General features: G+C 44.7%; 1 protein-coding gene across 1 annotated transcript in view; it reads left to right on the forward strand.

The window, feature by feature from the left end:
- Positions 1-12009, forward strand: part of TMX3 (thioredoxin related transmembrane protein 3) — a 312747-nt gene that overhangs the window by 163741 nt on the left and 136997 nt on the right. The gene's annotated exons all lie outside the window — the stretch shown is intronic.

The raw sequence follows: 12009 nt of genomic DNA on the forward strand, positions 1-12009 counted from the left end.
CCAGTATCTCACATGGAAGGTGGTTTTCCTCCTCGTCCTTACTTCGTCACGAAGGGTCAGCTAAATCCAGCCTCTCATGATAGAGGAGCCTTTCTTGCAATCAAAAAATGATAGTTATTCTGCGCACCAATCCTAAATTCATCCCTAGGGTGCCTTTGGATTTTCATATTAATGAGCCAGTAGTACTAAAGTCATTCTTCCTAAACCCCCTAACTTCTGCTTAAAGAACCCTGCATTCACTAGATCTTAAAAGATGCATCAGATTTTATCTGGACAGAGCGAAGTCCTTGAGGAAGATTAACCAGCTATTCATAGCCTTCAGTACTAGAAAAAGGCACCCTGTAACTAAACAGACTATTTCTCAATGGATTAAGGACACAATCATTTTCTGCCATCAGAGGGCAGGTAGACCATTGCATATAAGTGTGCGAGCACATTCCACTAGAGCAATATCCACATCCTGTGCACTGTTGGCAGGTGTATCAATACAGGACATCTGTATTGCTGCAACATGGAAGACAGCACATACTCTCACGCTGCACTATGTCCTGGATACAGAGTCACTTCAAGATGCAGCGGTTGGACAAGCAGTCCTTAGAAATCTGTTTAAAAAAAGGTGAGCCATTTTTTCTTCACTCCATCCGCTTGTTTTGTACTATGTCGCATTTTCTATATAAGTAATACCTTTATGCTCTCCAGACTCTAGACCGCAAGGAAAAACTTCTGAGAATTTTGTCGCGCTCTTTCACATATATAAATACTATGTTGATATTGAACATGTAGAAATGTTACTCTCTGCTTACTAATCTGATTCAAGCATGAGAATCTATGAAACTTCTAATACTGGAGTAAGAAATAAGGATCTTACCTGTAAATGTAGTTCTCCAGTATTGGACACTTTCATAGTTTCACATGCAGCCCACCCACCTCCCCTGGGGAGCTCACCTTCATTCTCTCAGTAGTATCTATATTACAGCACTAGTGCATGGAAAATCTGAGGGAAGTTGGCTCCTCACAGGAGGGTTCTAGAGGGTGGTGTGATCTGATTGGTTGACATTAGAGTTTGGTCCTTTTTAACAAAACAACTGATATGTTTCTAATTTTAAGGCCTAATACACTTAATATGTATATGCCCTTGAGCATAGCTTCTGTATTATACCGGGGACTCCCATCTCGACGACAGGGAAGGATTCAAGCATGTCAGTCTATGAAAGTGTCCAATACTGGTGTACTACAGTTTTAGGTAAGTAACGTATTTCTTTGAATATCCCATCCCACTCACTTCCTCACTCCTAAATATAGTAACTAGAAAACAATTGTGCACAATCCGTGGGTGTTCTGCAGTCGTGACATCTGTATGCACGTGATTGTGATCTTTTACTCATCTGCAGTCTCTTGGGAGGCCAAGTTCCCAGAGTTCCAGAGCAAAGCTGGATTCCCTTCAACCTGCAGAAAGAATGACAGTTATTCCCCAAGAAAGTGATCATAATATCTCTTAAATTCTGGTACCAACCCTAGCATGTTAGGGATACTAGATATTTGGTCAGTCAAAATATGGCCACTCTTTGGATGTACATTATTTGTTCCGAAATCTGGTAGTGGAAATGCCATCATTCGAAAATGGCATGACCAGTGCCGTGATAAAACTGAAGGGGGCCCTTCTAGAAAAATTATGGAGGGCCCCTGTGGAAAGCTCTCTCTCTATATAGAACACTAAAATGAAGTACACTGTGCAGAGAGTCCAGTGGATTTCCAATTGGTAATGCAGAGGCAAAAGTAGATAGGACTAATGCTCTGTTTTGTGGTAATGTGAGTGAGCAGTTAGGCTTATCGAGGGTAGTGCTAAACATTTGTTGTACTTGCATAAATACTTCCCAGTTTCAGAAATCAATACTTCTTGAAATTTTCAGAGTTCTCTCAATGTTATCTTATAGAGGAAAACAATATTCAGCAAACACAGGGTTAACAGCGGCTTACAAAGTCAATCTTGGAGAGTTAAGATAAGTACTGGGCACTGGTCAGAACCACACCAACCGGTCACACCGGGTGGCATTGGGGCAGCCAGGTGCAGAGGTTCAGTACGGCGTCGGGTGCCCAATGATTTCCTATGGGAGTTTGGTCCTCATGAAGACCGGCTGCAGGCTCTGGCTAGGAAGTCTGTCAGAGACAACAAGCAGGTAAGTAGTAGACTTGGGGTGCTTGGGGACATGGGTGCACCTTTGGCCCTCTTCTCCTGTGCCCAGGGGCTGCTTTAGGCATTGAGTTTTCACATCCGGGAGCACTCACAGTCAGTGGATCCTGTGTGTTGGGGCTGAAGTTCTTGGGAAGTCCAGCAGGGGTGGACCCCAGGTAAACTTAAGCTCTTAGGACCCGGCGTACATCGTTGGCACTGATGACCCACCTCAGCTGTGGTCAGGAGTCATGGTGCAGTGGTTGTTAGATATTTCATATTTTATTCCTTGACAAGACTGTGGTAGAAGGGGCCTGCGTGCAGAGGCTGCGGGCATCTCGGGCAGTCCGAGATGGATGAGACCATCTGTCTCTTGGCTGCTGGGGACCTGCATTGGCACTGTTGGTTGGCTTCACCTCTGGTGTGGACGTCTGGTCCAGTGGTCACTTCTGGTGTCGGAATTCATGGGTTCCGGCAGCTGCAGAATCCTTTCATTGGAGTTTCTTCTTTAGGGCAAGTCCGTTGACCTCGGGGGACTAGAGTCTTTATTGAGGGCTGGATGAATTGGCTTCTTGTGCAGGATCCTTTGAGGTCAGCAGGCAGGCCGGTGGGGCTGGTTCCAGGTCAGCTGCTGCTTCTTTTCCTCTTCTTAGGGTGCAACTCTTCTTTGTCTGGATCTTCTTAGGTTGCCGAAATCGGAGTTCTAGGATTCTGGGGTGCCACCTAAATCAATTTAGGGGCATTACAGGGAGTGCCTGGCAGTAGCCAATGGCTGACCAACTTTAGGGTGACTACAAACGTTTTATGACCACTTCCACTAGGAAGTGGATATAACTTTAACTGTAGTGGCCTAATTCCTTCCAAGCAAGATAGAGGAATTTGAGTAGTAGTATCCACTTCAGCTCATCCACCTTAGGGGTGGGACTGGCATGAAGTGGGCACTCCTCCTAATTTAACTCATTTTCCCACCTATCTTGCCTCTAAAAAGTGGGACCAGGTCAGGGGTGGTCATCTCCGCCATTTGGAGAGTCCTGGGTCGCATTACAAAGGCGGCCTTTGTAGCTTTTGTAGCTCCCTGCCCTGGAATACCCTTCCAGCCCTTCCTGCCCTTGAAAGCTCCAGCTCCTACCTTGAGGGGAGGGGGACAGAAACGCATCTGTGGTTGCTGAGCTGATCTGGACCAGTCCGTCAGCACACTAGTTGTTGGTAGGTTTTCAGGGGGCACCTCTAAGGTGCCCTCTGTGTGCATTTTTTAATAAATCCATCAAGGGGGCAGTGAGGGTTTATTATTCTGAGATGTTTGATTCCAAACATTCCATAATTCAGAGAAGCTATCATGTAGCTGGGGAACTTGTGATGACCAGTGTCCAGCACATGCATTTAAAATGGCTTCCCGGTGCTCCTACTATGTCTCGGAATAAACAGAGACATAGCAGGGGCTTATCTGGTCTTGCATATATGCCCTCACATGTGTCTGGATGCACTCTGCCTTAGGGGTGACTTACACCTGGCACATGCTGTATTAGGGGACCTGGAACACGGGTGTGTGTCAGTGTAAGGAAATGCCTCCTTGGCATGGTTACCCCCTGACTTTTTGCCTTTGCTGATGCTAAGCTATGATTTGAAAGTGTGCTGGGACCTTGCTAACCAGGCCCCAGCACCAATGTTCTTTCCCTAAACTGTACCTTTGTCTCCACAATTGGCACAACCCTGGCACTCAGGTAAGTCCCTTGTATCTGGTACCCCTGGTACCAAGGGCCCTGATGCCAGGGAAGGTCTCTAAGGGCTGCAGCATGTCTTATGCCACCCCAGGGACCCCTCACTCAGCACAGACACACTGCTTGCCAGCTTGTGTGTGCTGGTGGGGAGAAAATGACTAAGTCGACATGGCACTCACCTCAGAGTGCCATGCCAACCTCACAATGCCTGTGGCATAGGTAAGTCACCCCTCTAGCAGGCCTTACAGCCCTAAGGCAGGGTGCACTATACCACAGGTGAGTCTAAACCAAACCTTAGACATTGTAAGTGCAGGATAGCAATAAGAGTATATGGTCTGGGAGTCTGTCAAACACAAACTTCTCAGCACCATAATGGCTACACTGAAAACTGGGAAGTTTGGTATCAGCCCCTAAGGTGTCCTGAGGTGACAATTACTTTTAGAAATCCTCCATCTTGTAGAAGGAGGATTCCCCCAATAGGATTAGGGATATGCCCCCTCCCCACAGGGAGGAGGCGCAAAGAGGGTGTAGCCACCCTTAAGGACAGTAGCCATTGGCTACTGCCCTCCCAGACCTAAACACACCCCTAAATTCAGTATTTAGGGGCCCCCAGAACCTAGGAAACTAGATTCCTGCAACCTAAAGAAGAAGAAGGACTGCTGACCTGAAGCCCTGCAGTGAAGACAGAGACGACAACTGATTTGCCCCCAGACCCACCGGCTTGTCTCCCTACTTTGACGAAAACTGCAACAGCGACGCATCCAACAGGGACCAGCGACCTCTGAAGCCTCAGAAAACTGCCCTGCATCCAAAAGACCAATAAGCTCCAGAGAACAGCGGCCCTGTTCAACAAACTGCAACTTTCTGCAACAAAGAAGCAGTTTTAAAGACTCCACATTTCCCGCCGGAAGCGTGAGACTTTCCACGATGCACCCGACGCCCCCGGCTTGGCCTGCAGAAAACAAACACCTCAGGGAGGACTCCCCGGCGACTGCGAGCCCGTGAGTAACCAGAGACGACCCCCCTGAGCCCCCACAGCGACGCCTGCAGAGGAAATCCAGAGGCTCCCCCTGACCACGACTGCCTGTAACAAGGGACCCGATGCCTGGAACCAACACTGCACCCGCAGCCCCCAGGACCTGAAGGAACCGAACTACAGTGCAGGAGCAACCCCCAGGCGACCTTCTACCTAGCCCAGGTGGTGGCTACCCCGAGGAGCCCCCCCCCCCCAACCCCCTGCCTGCCTGCATCGTTGAAGAGACCCCTGGGTCTCCCTATTGCTTTCAATACAAAACCTGACGCCTGTTTGCACTCTGCACCCGGCCGCCCATTGCCGCTGAGGGTGTACTTTCTGTGCCTGCTTGTGTCCCCCCCCCAGTGCCCTACAAAACCCCCCTGGTCTGCCCTCTGAGGACGCGGGTACTTACCTGCTGGCAGACTGGAACCGGGGCACCCCTGTTTCCATTGAAGCCTATGTATTTTGGGCACCTCTTTGACCTCTGCACCTGACCGGCCTTGAGCTGCTGGTGTGGTAACTTTGGGGTTGCCTTAAACCCCCAATGGTGGGCTACCTTGGACCCAACTTTGAACCCTGTAAGTGTTTTACTTACCTGTGAACTTAACATTTACTTACCTCCCCCAGGAACTGTTGATTTTTGCAGTGTCCACTTTTAAAATAGCTTATTGCCATTTTTGTCAAAACTATACATGCTATTGTGATTATTCAAAGTTCCTAGAATGCCTGAGTGAAATACCTTTCATTTGAAGTATTACTTGTAAATCTTGAACCTGTAGTTATTAAAATATATTAAGAAAATATATTTTTCTATATAAAAACCTATTGGCCTGGAGTAAGTCTTTGAGTGTGTGTTCCTCATTTATTGCCTGTGTGTGTACAACAAATGCTTAACACTACCCCCTGCAAGCCTACTGCTCGACCACACTACCACAAAATAGAGCATTAGAATTATCTCTTTTTGCCACTATCTTACCTTTAAGGGGAACCCTTGGATTCTGTGCACACTATTTCTTTCTTTGAAATAGTATATACAGAGCCAACTTCCTACGGTCAGGTCATGTTTTTAATTAAGCCTGCACCAGCACACGTAGTCTGCCATGGCAGCACTTGTGTGAGTTTGGTGGGGGTCCCTGATGATGGCACGGTTGGTGCTGCAGCCCTCAGAGGCTTTCCTTAGTGTCCCAGGCCCTGGGTACCAGGGGTACCATTTACTTGGAACTTACAGTGGTAGCTAAAGAGTTTGCTGATTGTGCAAAACAACTGTGCAGTTTTGGGAAAGAGATCTGGCACTGGGGCCCTGGTTGAGAGAGACAGAGAGAGAGGATGAGAGAGAGAATGAATGTATATGTATAGGAGAAGGGGGTAGAGGAGGAGTGTGACCATGCCAAAAGAGGCACTTTACTAAAGCAACAACCGCAGCCCCCAAGACCTCACTCAGGCCAGGTGCTGTGCTGAGGGTGGGGGGAGGGCCTTGGAACTCGGGGCCCACCTGCACCGCAGGAGCTGCGGGGCCTTTGTTATGTCACTTGGCATGGGAACTGTGCCTAAGGTCTCTAACCCCAGCCCTTCTTTTTCACATCACACCTGTGAATACACTTAATAATTTCACCAACGACATGCAAAAACTGTCGGTTCTGGAGTAGCGGACTTACCCGATTAGTGTAGAAACACACACAAGGACAAATGTGCCTTTAAGGACCAAAATGCACTGTGCGGTGCGTCCACCGGCGGAGTCCCTCGCGCCCATATTGTACCTCTTTTGTCACTGATGACTGTCGCTTAACCCCGTGCTGAGAGATCTGGGTTCAAGCATCCAGCACGCCTTTAAAATATGTATGGGAGCGTTTGGAGTTCCCCTGTATTTTTAACAAGTTCTTTGATGTGAAACGAAACTGAAACGTTGCTTAGTCACCGACAGGCAGCACTGAGGCAACATCGTGCAATGACAACGTATTGTTTATTTCTGTATTCATAACTGTTCATTGAATGTCCCGACATGCCACTCGCTTTCATTTTGCACCACACCCCTCTGTTTCCTTAGACGAGGTTTCAAACTGCAGAGGGGAGAAAAGCAAGTTTATTCCATTGTGTGTGGAAATGGTCGATTCAGACTTCAATCAATCACAGTGTTTGCCGGTATTCATTATTCTTTGATGAGTCACGTTACTGCATGAGTCAAAATGAAACGCAACAATTTATTTTGCAAGTACTTGTGACAGTATTGCAGAAAGGAAACGGTATAGCGTCAATATCATAACAGCTGTCCCGTTTATGTTGATCGCTGCTATAGCTCGATGGTTGTTTGGTTGAAACTTGTGTTGTTGGTGATATGGGACGGCTTCAGGGTGCCCTTTTGTGCCAGTAAATTTGCGTTACTTTTTATTTGTAAACGCGATTTTATGAGAATCTACCACATGGTGGCGCCCTTGTATTTGTTTTTGCCGAGTTCATTGCTGGAGTATTAAGCTATATTTGTGTATAGCGGTCGAAGTGCTTTAACAAAAGTATTGTAACTACATTGTACTTTTGCAGCTCTTATAACGTCTGACGAGACGTTGAAGCGCTACTCCAGAATCTAGGATTACAGGTTAATAGTTAATTAAAAATAGGTGTTTTTTCCTCCCGCATTAGTTGTGTTAGGTTTGTGCTCTTGATTTCCTCTGTGTTTAGTAGCGTTTAGAGTAGGGATAGAATGATGGGATTTGATTTGAAAGGGGGCATTAGAAAGTTGTGTTTGTAAGTGGTGGTCGTGTGTGTTTGTTAGGGGTGACGGTAACAAAGAAGGGTGAATTTTGAGAAGAAAATTTGCAGGTTCATAATAATCAGAAAGGTTTGCGACAAGTAAGAGGGAGGAGGGAATGGGACAAAGATTGATAAAGTTGTATTGGCTGTAGAAAACCCTTGTATATAAATACAAATATGTGCATACCTGTGATGCTGCGTGCAGGGAGACCACGGTCAATGAGTATTGGGGCAGGGTCAAAGGTGTGGCTAACAAAACAAAAAGTTCGACTTTTTTTTTTTTTTTTTTAATCTTTTGCCTTCAGGTAGCTACATATAAAACAGTGCACAGCTTAAATGAAAAATATATGCAAGTTATGTTAATCGGTATAAAATGCACTATAATATAGGATACCTCCATTAGTTAATACACTTCAGAGGTATGTATGTCTAACCAGAGAACCACAGAGCTGAATCGTCGTCGGTGCAGCGGATAACAATGACTTGTTTATTTTTAGTGCCACGAGGTCCCAGCCTGTGTCCGAAAGCACAGTAACTATGTAATTATTTAAAACTTGCATTACACACCGCATAAGTATGGCTGCCACAAAATGCCCAAAAACGTTCAAGATGAAAAGCTGATTCCAAAATATAGATTTTAGTGATACCCGACTGTACACTGTACAGTTTGTTTTATGTAACTGTCCCTTAAAAACACACACTTAACAGCGCAGCTGGCAACACTTGTACATTGCCGCTCAAAATGAATACATCTGTGTCAAGAGGAAGCTTCAAGTTATTCCATCAGTTAAAGACAATACCGGCTTCCAAGCACCCTTTACATTTGCAGATTAGCCAGTTGCGCACACTGCCTGCTTGCCGGAAAGAAATGTAAAATTAGCATAAAGGCGTGTTACTTGTTTAGCTGTTTTCCCACTTTCGGTTTCATAGCACAGGAGACTCCTTTGTCTTACACTTCAGCTGAAGTATTTAAACTATAAAAATTAACCTTCTCAGGACAGTTTTTTTTTTCTTCACAAAAAGAAGGGTAACTGTTTTTCTTAAATTAAAAAAAGAGCATGGGTAGGTTGTGCTCCTCTGATCCCTCCCACTTCGACGTCAGAATAGTTCCTAAAAAAAATCATAAATCTAATGGTGCTGAAGTTAGCTTCCTATTCCGGCCAGCATCTTATTTGTAGACTGAAGTTTGCGTCCTGTTCAGCCAGGATCTTATTTGCAGACATCATTTTTTGTAAAACGCGTTCAGTTTACTAACATTAAATAAATCCATCAACTTAATTTTATCAGATGTTGCATTCCATAAGCAGGGCCACCGGAATTTTGCAACAGGGGAGGGCCAAATTATGCGTCTGGGTTGAGTAAATTATGCATCAAGAACGGCAAATAATTTGGCATAATGGAACACAATTTATGATGGCATTTTGTCATTGTTTTGTAATTTTTACACTTAACACTGCCTGGGCATTGGGAGCACCTCACTTGTACCAGTTTAACACAAAATATAGCAATAAGTAAAAGAAGGGTAACCAGTCAAGCTTTTCAAAGGGCCTTCCACTCTGCAGCAACACAGGTTGCTGCTTTTTTAAGTAACTTTTGAACTACTTGAGCTACAACCAATTTTCTTTTGTTAACATCTTCACGTTATGCAACAAATGGTGGATTTTGTGACAGATCCGGCAAATCTATACTGAAAAACACCTCAGCTGTGCAATCTCATAATTCCAGTGGCCCAGTCTATATAAGTAAGGTGTTTTTTAATCACAGCATATATCACTAGTACGCCTATTAGCATTTAGTCTGAGCCAAGCAACTTCTCCCTCAAAACATGGGTCAACCGTCAGTCAAAATTGATTTTGATCATAATAACGGGAACACATCTTTACACTACTTGTCTGCAAAATTTCTGAACTGATCAAATTTGTCATAATAGGTGGCACCAAACGTGTTGCTCAGTACATTCCAACACAGTTACATCTGAATAAGTAATCCTATTTGCCCTGTAGGAAAATCACATTGGCTCACAAATATTTGTTGTTTTTCAAACACACCACATCCCTCTTTAAGTTCCATGAGGATTTGGCCTCTGTGATTTCACCAAAACATGAGCCGACTGTTATATCCTCCAACCAATGCATAAACAAATGAGTAAGCTTACTTATTCTTCTATAGCTCCAAATTATTGCATTGGCTGGAAGTTATCACAGTAGGTGCTTGTTTTGGTGCAAACATTGCTCGCTCAGGCCAGATCCCCATGGAACTTGTAGAGGGATGTTGTGGTGCTGGAAAACAACTTAAATGTTGTGAGGCATTTTGATTTTTCCTATGAAGCACATATTGCATATTCTGATTGTTAGAAATGGGGTCTCTAGTTGGCAGCTGTATACACCCTTGTCCAAGTAGGGACACAATCCTAGTCTAGTTAAGTCTCACACAATCCAAATCGTCCTGTGCCCACCCTCTGGTAGCTTAGCACTGAGCAGTCAGGCTTAACTTAGAAGGCAATGTGTAAAGTATTTGTGCAATAAATCATACAGTAACACAGTGAAAACACCACAAACATACACCACACAGGATTCGAAGAATAGATTATATTTATTTGAATAAAATAAGGTCAAAATGACATATTCAATAAGCGGAAGTTGAAATATTACTTTTGCAAGTTTAAAAAGAGTCTTAAATCATAGAAATCAACCGTTGTCTCTTGATTACACAAAGTACCTGGTTTGTGTAAAAAAATAAAATGCACCGAGACAGCAGAGGAGGAGATGTCTGTTAAAATGAGTTGTGCGTCGAATTTTCCAACGCAGCACAGACGTGTCGTTTCTTTCCATGCTGCAAGGGGCTTGTCGTTTTTCGGCGCACAGTCTTGGTTCCTCACTGCGATGTGGGGATCTTTTTGATGCCCAGGGACGATGCAGGGAAATCCTGGACGGCTGGAGGAAGTCACAGATGTTGTTGATCCGGTAGGGCGATACATCAAATATTCTGTCGCACGACAGTCGCTGCGTTGATTTTGCACTCTGAAAGTCAGGCTGTGTCGTTCTGTTTCGGCTATGCGTCGATCCGGTAGGGCAGTGCATCGAATTTTCATTTGCAAGGCAGGTGCTGTGTTGAATTTCCACTTGGGAAGTTGGGCTGCATCGTTCCGGTACGAATGTGTGGTGATTTCTCGGTTGCAAGGCAAGGCCATTCTAAATATGACCTGGTAACCCATTTCTGGTCAGAATCTGCCCCTCAAACAGTAGATGAGGGCAGTCCTAATGCTATCCTCTGAAAGGCGCAATTCTCACAGTAATGGAAAACAAATTTAGGAGTTTTCCACTATCAGGAAATATAAAACACACGTGTACATGTCCTGCCTTTTACCTACATAGCACCCTGCCCTATGGGTTACCTAGGGCGTACCTTAGGGCTGACTTATATGCAGAAAAAGGAGTGTTTAAGGCTTGACAAGTACTTTTAAATGACAAGTTGAAGTGGCTGTGAAACTGCACACACACAGGCCTTTTAATGGCATGCCTGAGACATGGTTAAGGGGCTTATTATGTGGGAGGCACAATCAGTGCTGCAGGCCCACTAGTAGCATTTAATGTGCGGGCCCTGGGCACATGTAGTGCACTTTACTAGAGACTTAGAAGTAAATCAAATATGCCAGTTGGGAATGAACCAATGTTACCATGTTTAAGGGAGAGAGCATATGCCTTTAAACACAGGTTTGCAGTGGTAGTGTGCAGTGTCCTGAACCCCGCAACAACAGTGTTAGAGATGTGGAGGGAGGCAGGCAGAAAGTTGGGTGATGACCACCCTAAGGCTGTCAGGTCTAAAACTGATGTAATTGCATAGGAATGGATAATGTTGAATAATACCTGTTTGGTGCCACCTTTTGTGACAGACTTTTACCAGCTCCTTCAGTTTACTTTACAGGTACTGTGGAGGGATGCTCCCTTTATTAGAATCAGTAAGAAAATTGGTAAACCAAGTTGATCATCATCAGAGAAAGGAGTGTTATTTATTTATGCATAACTCCATAGGTGTGTGGCACAGTGGGTTCATGTTTTGGAGGAAACATTTCTTTGACTCCTGCTACATCCTTGTAGATGGATGGGATGTGTTGGAAAAACAACATATCTGTGAGCCAACTGGGATTATTTGTTCATCATTATCTGCACAGTAATGATTTTATTTGAGGGTGATTCATTCAGTGACACCAAATTTTCAGTTTTCTGATCGCTGAAGCAGAGCTTGGGAGAAAGAAGTCAATTTAAATCATATGGGTTCAAAAGACACCTGCTGGAAAATTGTTGCTGTGGTCCGCAAATAGGTGCAAGTTAATTTAGTATGTTGCATTAGTTTGGGAGAAA

This window comes from Pleurodeles waltl, chromosome 2_2 (assembly GCF_031143425.1).
Source record: "Pleurodeles waltl isolate 20211129_DDA chromosome 2_2, aPleWal1.hap1.20221129, whole genome shotgun sequence".
Lineage (NCBI taxonomy): Eukaryota > Metazoa > Chordata > Amphibia > Caudata > Salamandridae > Pleurodeles > Pleurodeles waltl.